This window comes from Meles meles, chromosome 9, assembly GCF_922984935.1.
Source record: "Meles meles chromosome 9, mMelMel3.1 paternal haplotype, whole genome shotgun sequence".
NCBI classification, from domain to species: domain Eukaryota; kingdom Metazoa; phylum Chordata; class Mammalia; order Carnivora; family Mustelidae; genus Meles; species Meles meles.
The window spans coordinates 9,124,222-9,132,661 of record NC_060074.1 but is presented as its reverse complement, the minus strand read 5'-3'; positions in this window follow the sequence as shown (position 1 = coordinate 9,132,661).

The following is an 8,440-nucleotide window of genomic DNA, read 5'->3' as shown; positions in this document are numbered from 1 at the left end:
GGTGGTCTAGTTTCATTCTTTTGCATGTAGATGTCTGGTTTTCCCTATTGCATATCCTTATCCCCCTTTGTCATAGATTAACTCACCATATAAGCATGGGTTTATTTCTGGGATCTCTATTCTGTTATATTAACCTGTGTGCTGTTTTTGTGCTGGTCACATATTATTTTGATTACTAGAGCTTTATGGTATAGTTTGAAATCAGGTGCGTGGCAACACCAGCTTTGTTCTTCTCTCTCAAGATTGCCTTGAATAGCTGGTGTCTTTCATAGAAAGGAGTAACTTCTTGTCAAATCTTATTAAATTATTGTGTTTAATTCCTAATGAGCCTGTTAAGAGGGTAGAAGTGTTAGCACTGATATTTCCTTTTGTTGGTTTGCCCTACATTACTACTATTATTTTCAACTTTTTTTCTAAGCTGTAGTTTCTTGTAAGTATTTTTGAACTCCTTATTTGTGATAGTTAAAACGAGATTCTGTAATAAATATTTATAACACGATCCATGAATCCTTTAACTGGCTCCCGTACCCTGCGATGTTACAGAATGCTTAGCGAACAAATGAAACCACTGTTACTGTGCCCTGTCATCTTCCTACACGCTATAGGATTCTCCCAGATTGTATCCCACACACATTGTGTAATCAGCTCTGATAAAGGCTGAGTATGTGAGAGCACTGTTATCAATCCATGTGTAAAATGTTCGTGTATTAATCTCTATTAATTGATTAAAAGATGAAGATAAATTACATTTTCCTCACACATCCTAATATGATGTCTTGCACACCACTTAGAAAGCACACAACCCCCTTTGGAGAAACTTCGTTTAGAATATATTTTGGAGCCCTTTGGCGTTGTCTTTGAAAAGCTTTAATAGCTATATTTATTTATATTATCCTGAAAGCAAAAATAAGATTTCCGGATCGGGAACAGATTATTATTACATAAAGCAGTTGGTTCCCCTGGCCCCATTTTTTCCTCCATCAGGGCAATGTCAGGAGAGCCAGGTTAACCCTACTTGTGCGAAAGAGGTTTTTTTGTTTTGTTTTGAACCATGAGAGAGGAACCTTGAAATTATAAATCTGGGAGTTTATATGAGCTACATGCTGCCTTCTTCACTTCCTGGGAGAGGAAGAGAAATCTTTGCTCCCAAATGTTTTACAGTTCTTTGGGATGTAAGCAGATGGCTCCAGGTTTCATCTCCCCATAAAACATAAGTGCGTGACTCTGGCGAATATAGCCTTAACGAGGTATAGACATAATGCCTCCCTCACTCCTGACATTACTCTTAGAAACATTGAATGACCAGATGAATTGAGTAGGGCAACTTAAATGTCATGACGTATGATCGCCCCGTTGTGCTCCGCGGGGTAGGGTAGGTCGGGAAGAAACCAGCATAGCCAGCATTGGGGAGCTCTTCTAACACTGGCGTTTATGACGCGGATTGCCTGGAGCACTGAGTTATAGGAAAACAATGAATCATGGAACACCACCATCAAAAACCAAGGAAGAACTGTATGGTGACTAACATAACATAATAAAAAAGTGATCTTTGTTCTTTAAAAAAAAAGAAGAATGGTAATAAAATGTGCAAGAGAGAAGGGAAGTGGATGAGACGAGGAAAGGCAGATCATTTCTGAATCCACTATGAATCCTGGAATGCTAGTGGGGTGCCTGGCTGGCTCCGTCAGTAGAGCATGTGTTCTTGGTAACGGGGTAATGAGTTCAAGCCCCATGTTGGGTATAGAGATTACTTAATAAAAATGTATATGTTTTAAAAAGTTTAAAAATTTGGAATGCTAGTCATAGTGGTCTAAACTAGGGTGGGAGCGGAAAGGAGGGTACCAGTGTAAGTATGACCCTAAAGTGATGGACTTTTTAAGGCTTAGCAACTAATTAGATGCAGTAGGCAGGTTTCTTTTTGTGTTAAATTTGACTGATTCCCTGATGTGCAGGATATCATTAAAACAGTTAAAATGCAAGATGCTGCCAGCCAGTGACCTGTCTTAATTTTCATTATCCCTAAGATTTTAGGTACCACAACTACAAGGGAGGGGAATGGAGAGTAGGTTTTTGAATCTCCGTTTTGTTCTTTCTTCATCTTGTTGCAATAGCATACAGTTAGAAATTAACTTTTTTTAAAAAAGAAGCCCATTGTTACAATGAGACTATAATGCAATAAGGTGCTTTTTGTTTGGGTTTTGGGGTTTGGTTTTTTTTTTTTTTTTTGAGATTTTATTTATTTGAGAGGGAGAGAGTGTGAGTGAGAGCACCAGAGCAGGAGGAGGGAGAAGCAGGTTCCCTGCAAAGCAGGAAGTCCCATGTGGGGCTTGATCCCAGGGAGCCAAAGGGAGATGCTTGGTTGACTGAGACACCCAGGCCCCCCAGTGTGGTAAGTTCTTTAGGTGCTAGGATACAACTAACTGGAATCCTTATTCAGATATATATGCTATGGGGTATCTGGGTGGCCCAGTCAGTTAAGCCTCCAACTCTTGATCTCAGCTCGGGTCTTGAGCTCAGGGTTGTGAGTTCAAACCCTGCATTGGGTTCCACACTAGGCACGGAGCCTACTTTAAAAAATATGTGTGTGTGTGTGTGTGTGTGTGTGTGTGTGTGTGTAAGTCAACTTCAAAAAAAAAGAAAAAAATTCTAGGAAAACAGAAAATAAGCAATTTCTTTTACTGGAAACATTCCAGACAGACTGCCTTGTCGCCTACAATTTATCCTTTTAGCAGATATTCATTGAGTACCTGTCGTACCAGAATCCATGCCAGACATATTCACACTCAACATCTCATTTCACTCCCCATTAAAAACCCTTAGAGGAAAGAAAGATTATTGTTCCCACATTACAAGAAAGGACCTAGTATCAGAGAAATTAAACAGTTTGCCCATAGTAGAATTCAAAGATTGTCTATCTAAGAAATAGAGTTCTTTCCACTGAAGATGTCCAATAATAATAATAATCATAATTAAATTTGTTTACATCCTACTCTCTGTCAAAATCTTTCCTGACCATAGTAGTTATTGCTCTTGCCTTGAAAAAAAGTTTTCAATGACCTGCCCCCAGTCTTCTTTATTGCTCTTTCTCTACTTTACCTTTGAGATTTCATCTAACTCTCTGACTCTAATGTTATATTTTTGATGGATGATTCACCAAGTCGGACAGACTCGTTTCTCCCTCCCCCCACCCCCCGGCTCTATATCTGAGTATCTCAGAGTCAATGGCAGTATTTTTAGTCTTCCTGAGATTGAGTCTTCATCCCGAAATTATGGCTATTATATTATCTTGTAAACCTGGCATGAGGACAAAGTGGGATATTGGGTCAAAAGCACATAGTAGATGCCCTAGAAATGATAGGTGCTTTCTTCTTGGCTCTCCCATCTCTAGTTTTCTCTAAACTAGACATCAATTTCAAGTCACTGTTGGAATTTCAACAGACAGTTTCTTTCCCTCCCTAATCAACAATTCTTTTTCGTTTCCAAATTTCTATTAAACCTTCTCAATTACACAAATTGAAAATCCACTTATTTGGAGAATTTCTTTCTTTCTTACCACATGCAGCAATTTCTCCCTTGCTTACTACATGCAATGAGTTGCTAAGCCCTAAACAGCACAGCACTTTAGGGTCAGTCCTACATCGGTACACTCCTTTCTGGCTCCCACCCCACTTGGGACCATCATTACCAGCATCCCACATTTTACAGCAGCTTTGTGAATGATCTCTCCCCTTGTCTCACCCACTGTACTTCTATCCTGCACGTTAGTTTACTGTTAATCTTTTTTTCTTTTTTAAGATTTTATTTATTTATTTATTTGACAGAGAGAGACAGCGGGAGAGGGAATACAAGCAGTGGGAGAGGGAGAAGCAGGCTTCCTGCTGAGCAGGGAGTCTGATGCGCGGCTCGCTCCCAGGACCCTGGGATCATGACCTGAGCCAAAGGCAGACATTTAATGACTGAGACACCAAGGCATCCGCACCATTAATCTTTTTTAAAACAGAAAATTAATATTATCACTCTCTTCTCCAAAACCTTCTAGTCTTCCTTCACATTCTATAAGATACAGCCCAAACTCCTTCTTTTGACAGCTTGACCAACCGACATTTCCAGTCCTTCTACTATTTTCCAAAGACACCCATCTCCTCCCTACAGAAACTACTTGAGTTAGGATTCGTTTGCAAGAAACAAAAAACCTGACAGTTGCTGAAACATCAATTCATCAAGTAAAAGTTCAGGATAAGTCTCCCTGAGGTCATCAAGAACTAAAACTCCTTCTAGTCCATTGGTTCTCCATCCTTAATGTGTGGCTTTCTTAACAAAACGGTAGCTACATGATATTTCCATTTGAAGAGGAAAGAGAGGGAAGGAACAAAAGCTCTGGTTTTGTTTGGAAAAGATTCTCCCTCTCTTGACCCTTTCCTACCTCAGGGACTTCTGTCTGCAGCCCACTGGCCAGAGTGATCTCACATGGCCGCTAAGAAATACAAGGGAGGCTATGGAAACAAGTGTGAAGCTGGCTACGTTGCCTCCCCAAACAACGTCTAAGAAGAAAAATGTATTAACCTGTTCTGCTACCATAACCAAATACCACGGACTGGGGGGCTTAAACAACAGAAATTTATTTCTCACAGTTATGGAGACTGGACAATCCAAAATCAATTGGGGGTTAAGGCTTCAATATATGAATTTGGGAGAACACAACTCAGTCCATAGTGTTAGGTCCGTTATTAAACGAAACAAGACTGAGACAAAGTGAAAGTTATTTAAAGCTTTATTTTATGATAAGCATTAGAAGTCAGACTGACCAGTCAGGGCCGCCTCTGAAGAGAGCGACCTCTCCCAGTCTCACAGACTAACTTTCATAGAGCAAAAGCCTGGCCACACATAGGTGGCCAATGAGATTGTAACATTGCATAGTCATGTTAGGCCATACGCAGGTGGCCAATGAATTACAATTTATCCTATAGTAGCTGTTTGAACTAACCTATCACTCTGGTTAGAACTGGCGCTCAAGTTTGGCGCCCAAAAGGCGGGGTTTACATTGTTTGGTGGTTAGGGAGACAATATGTATACTTTTACTGATTGGATGTCTTCACCTGGCCTGACTTGTCCTTTTATTCTGGGCTCTGTTATCAGGAACTGGCTGACCATATTTTACTGGTTTCCCAGACTTGCTTCTAAGTAAGTTTCCCGGGGGGGGGGGGGGGGGGGGGGCGGGCAGGGTCAGTTTAAGTTTTACTGCACAAACAACAAAATGGCTTTTAACCAAGATGGAGTCGCTCTGGCTAAATAGGCCCTTACAATAGCAAAAGGGATAGAAGGAAGCCCCTTCTCTTTCATTTTCTGAAAGAGTTGCACAACACTGGTGTGACTCAAAGTTCAATAGAATTGAAAGTTCAATATAATTTACCTTTGAAATAATCTAGTCCTAGAGTTTTCTTTGTAGGAAGTTTTAATTTTTTTTAAGTCAGGTTTATTAATATGTAACATATATCATTTTTAGTGAACAGTTCCATGAATTTGGACAAAGTTTATAGTCATGTAACTGCCATCACAATCGAGATTTAGAACATTTCTATCGCTCCCCCAAATTCCCTCAAGTCCTTTTGTATCAGTCCCCCCATAACCACTCATCTGTTTTCTGTTTTCATAAACGTGGAATCATACAGTATGCAGTATTTTCCTTAGCATAATGTGTTTGAGATTCATCAACATTATTTGTCTGTCAAATAAATAAATAAAATCTTTGTCTGTCAAATAAATACACTCAGGTGCCCCAATAACCCAACTTTTAAAAGTGGCATTTTTTTAAAGGTCCGCAGGCAATATTTTTAGCAGAAAATTCGAACGTCCCCACTGCCACTTGGGAGCACATTATTGTCAGAGGATTAAGGTGAAATCAATTCTGCTGCCGAGATTTCTTGTGGATTTTCCCAGGGCCAGACTAACCGCATGCACTTCTGAAGTGAGAAGGTAAAGGCCTACTATTCAATTTTGTTTAAAATAATCGGATAACATCTTAGGCATCTAGAGTACTCAAGAGCTCCCGAATTACTAGGAACTAAGCATTGTTTTTGTGGGGGGAGCTGTTTGGTTTGTTTGGGGGAGGAGAACTTGTTGATTTTTTAAAAAATAGAATAAAAGCTCACTAGTTCTATGTCAGAGCTCACAATTGATAAATAGCACCATGAAAGAGAATCATTTGCCCATTATGCCCAAAAACATCCAAAGAAATGCCCATCTGCATTGTTCTCAATTTCTGCCTTCTCTGAATCTACTCCCTTTATCATATGAAATACATGCCTGGAAATTTGAGTAATATTTTAAGAATGGCATTTCTTCCACATACTCCCATAATTTTATTAATGGACTAAAGTATGTGGTCCATTACAAAATTATGTGACTCATGGCTTAGGGTCTTATCTAATTTAATAGTCTAAGGTGGAAAGTTTTTTCATCCCTTTTATATTAAAAAAAAAAAAAAAGCCCACAACCATTTTAAAGTCTAGTTTTACTCACACAAAACCTCAGGTTCATGATAGACCTTTCAATCCAAATCCATTTTGTCTTGTGGATTGGACGACAACAAGCTCCACCTTTCTCAGAAGGGAACGGAGAATGTCTGGGTGTGTCTGTAATTCATTATATTCCGTAGAAGCTGAAGTCATCACAGAGAGTTCTGTGGCTTCCTCCCTCATGACTGGTGCAGCACCTCAACACCTCTTGTGTTCGTTTCCTGTGGCTACTGCAACACATTGACAAGACGTCAGTAGCTTAAAACAGCAGACATTATCCTCTCCCAGTTTTGGAGGCAAGAAGTCTCTAATCAGTATCTCTGAACCAAAATCAAGGTGTGGGCAGGAGTATGTTTCCTCTGGAGACTCCAGGGGGAAATCTGTTCCTTTCTCCTTCCAGCTTCTGGTGGCTGCCCACATTCCTTGGATTGTGGTCACAACTCCTGGACAACTTAACTTGGATGGTGTGTGTGGTCATCAAAGTGCCACACTCTGCCCGTTTCATCTTTCTTTCTTTTTTTTTTTGCAACAGCTAGAGTGAATAGTAATTTATACTTTACTGATCCATTGAATATTCAAGTCAAATCAACAAATCCTTATTGGCCACCTGCAGTTATCTCTTTTTATTAAAATATGATAGGATGTAAATTTTTTTTTAAGATTTTATTTATTTATTTGAAAGACAGTGAGTGAAAGAGAGAGCAGGGCAGAAAGGGACCGAGGGAGAGGAAGCAGACTCCCCGCCCAGTGGGGAAACCTACACGGGGCTCGATCCCAGGACCCCGGGATCATGACCTGAGCCAAAGACAGACACTTAACCAACTGAGCCACCCAGGCGCCCCAACAGGTTGTAAATCTTTACATTAACGAAACAAGACAGATATATAACACGGCTCCCATTTCAAAAGAGCCTTATGAGAATCAAAGCTGAACTTTACCTGGAGAATGATCGACTCCACAGATACCTGTGCCTGGCTGGCTGCTGTGTACCACGCATCGTGCCAGTGATAAAAAAGCCCGAAGAAGCAGGGATGAAAAGGACGCGTTGCCTCCTTCGAGAAGCTCACCTGGGGAACAATAAAACACGTGGAGGCAAACGGAGTCATTCTAAGTTGACGAGCTAAGAGCTATCGAAGTGACTAAACGGTCTCCTTTTCTGAGGGGAAGTGACGTTTGAGGGGAGCCCTGAAGGGCAGGGCCACGCTCTGAGGGCTTGCAAGGGGTGTCCAGGCGGAAGCAACAGCCAGTGCAAAGGCACCAAGTAGAAGCGTGGGTGACATTCGCGGGAGAGGACAAAGGGTGGCAAGTGCGGGAGGGAGCCTTTGCGTCGCGCTCAAGAGCCCAGACTTGGTCTCACAGGCACCGAGAAGCCGGTAGAGGCGGGTATGGTCTTGTAAGGTCTTCTTCATCAGCGTGACCTTGTTCTTCTGTTGCCTCTGACCCGGGGTCGGTTGCAAAGCCAAAGGTATTGCCAACCCCCTCAGACTGTCGCCTACAGAAGCAGACTGACTACAGGAAAGCTGTGGCAAAGCCCTGAGGTATTGTTTTGTCTTGCCGTCCATGAGGAAAAACCCTTTCCTGCTTTCTGATGACTCTGGGTGGCCCGGGATGACGGGAACTGGGAGCCTGGGTCTCAAATCCAGGCTGAGAGAGTCTGGTTTTATCTCAGACACTGTGTGGACTGGGAGAGCTGTTCTCCTGCTGTTTCTCCAAGCTGGTTCCCATCACGAATTATTGTCCTGATTTTTACCCCGCGTTGCCGCCACGCCTCCAGCTCAGTCGTAGGACAGAAAGCTTGAACTTGGGGCGGGAGTAAAAAGTACATATGCTGCCTGGCCCTTGTGACTAGCTCCGGTGGCTCAGGAAAGCTGGTGGCACGGAAGGTGATCAGAGGAGGGCCCCTGGGAGAAAGGAAGGCCGCTGCC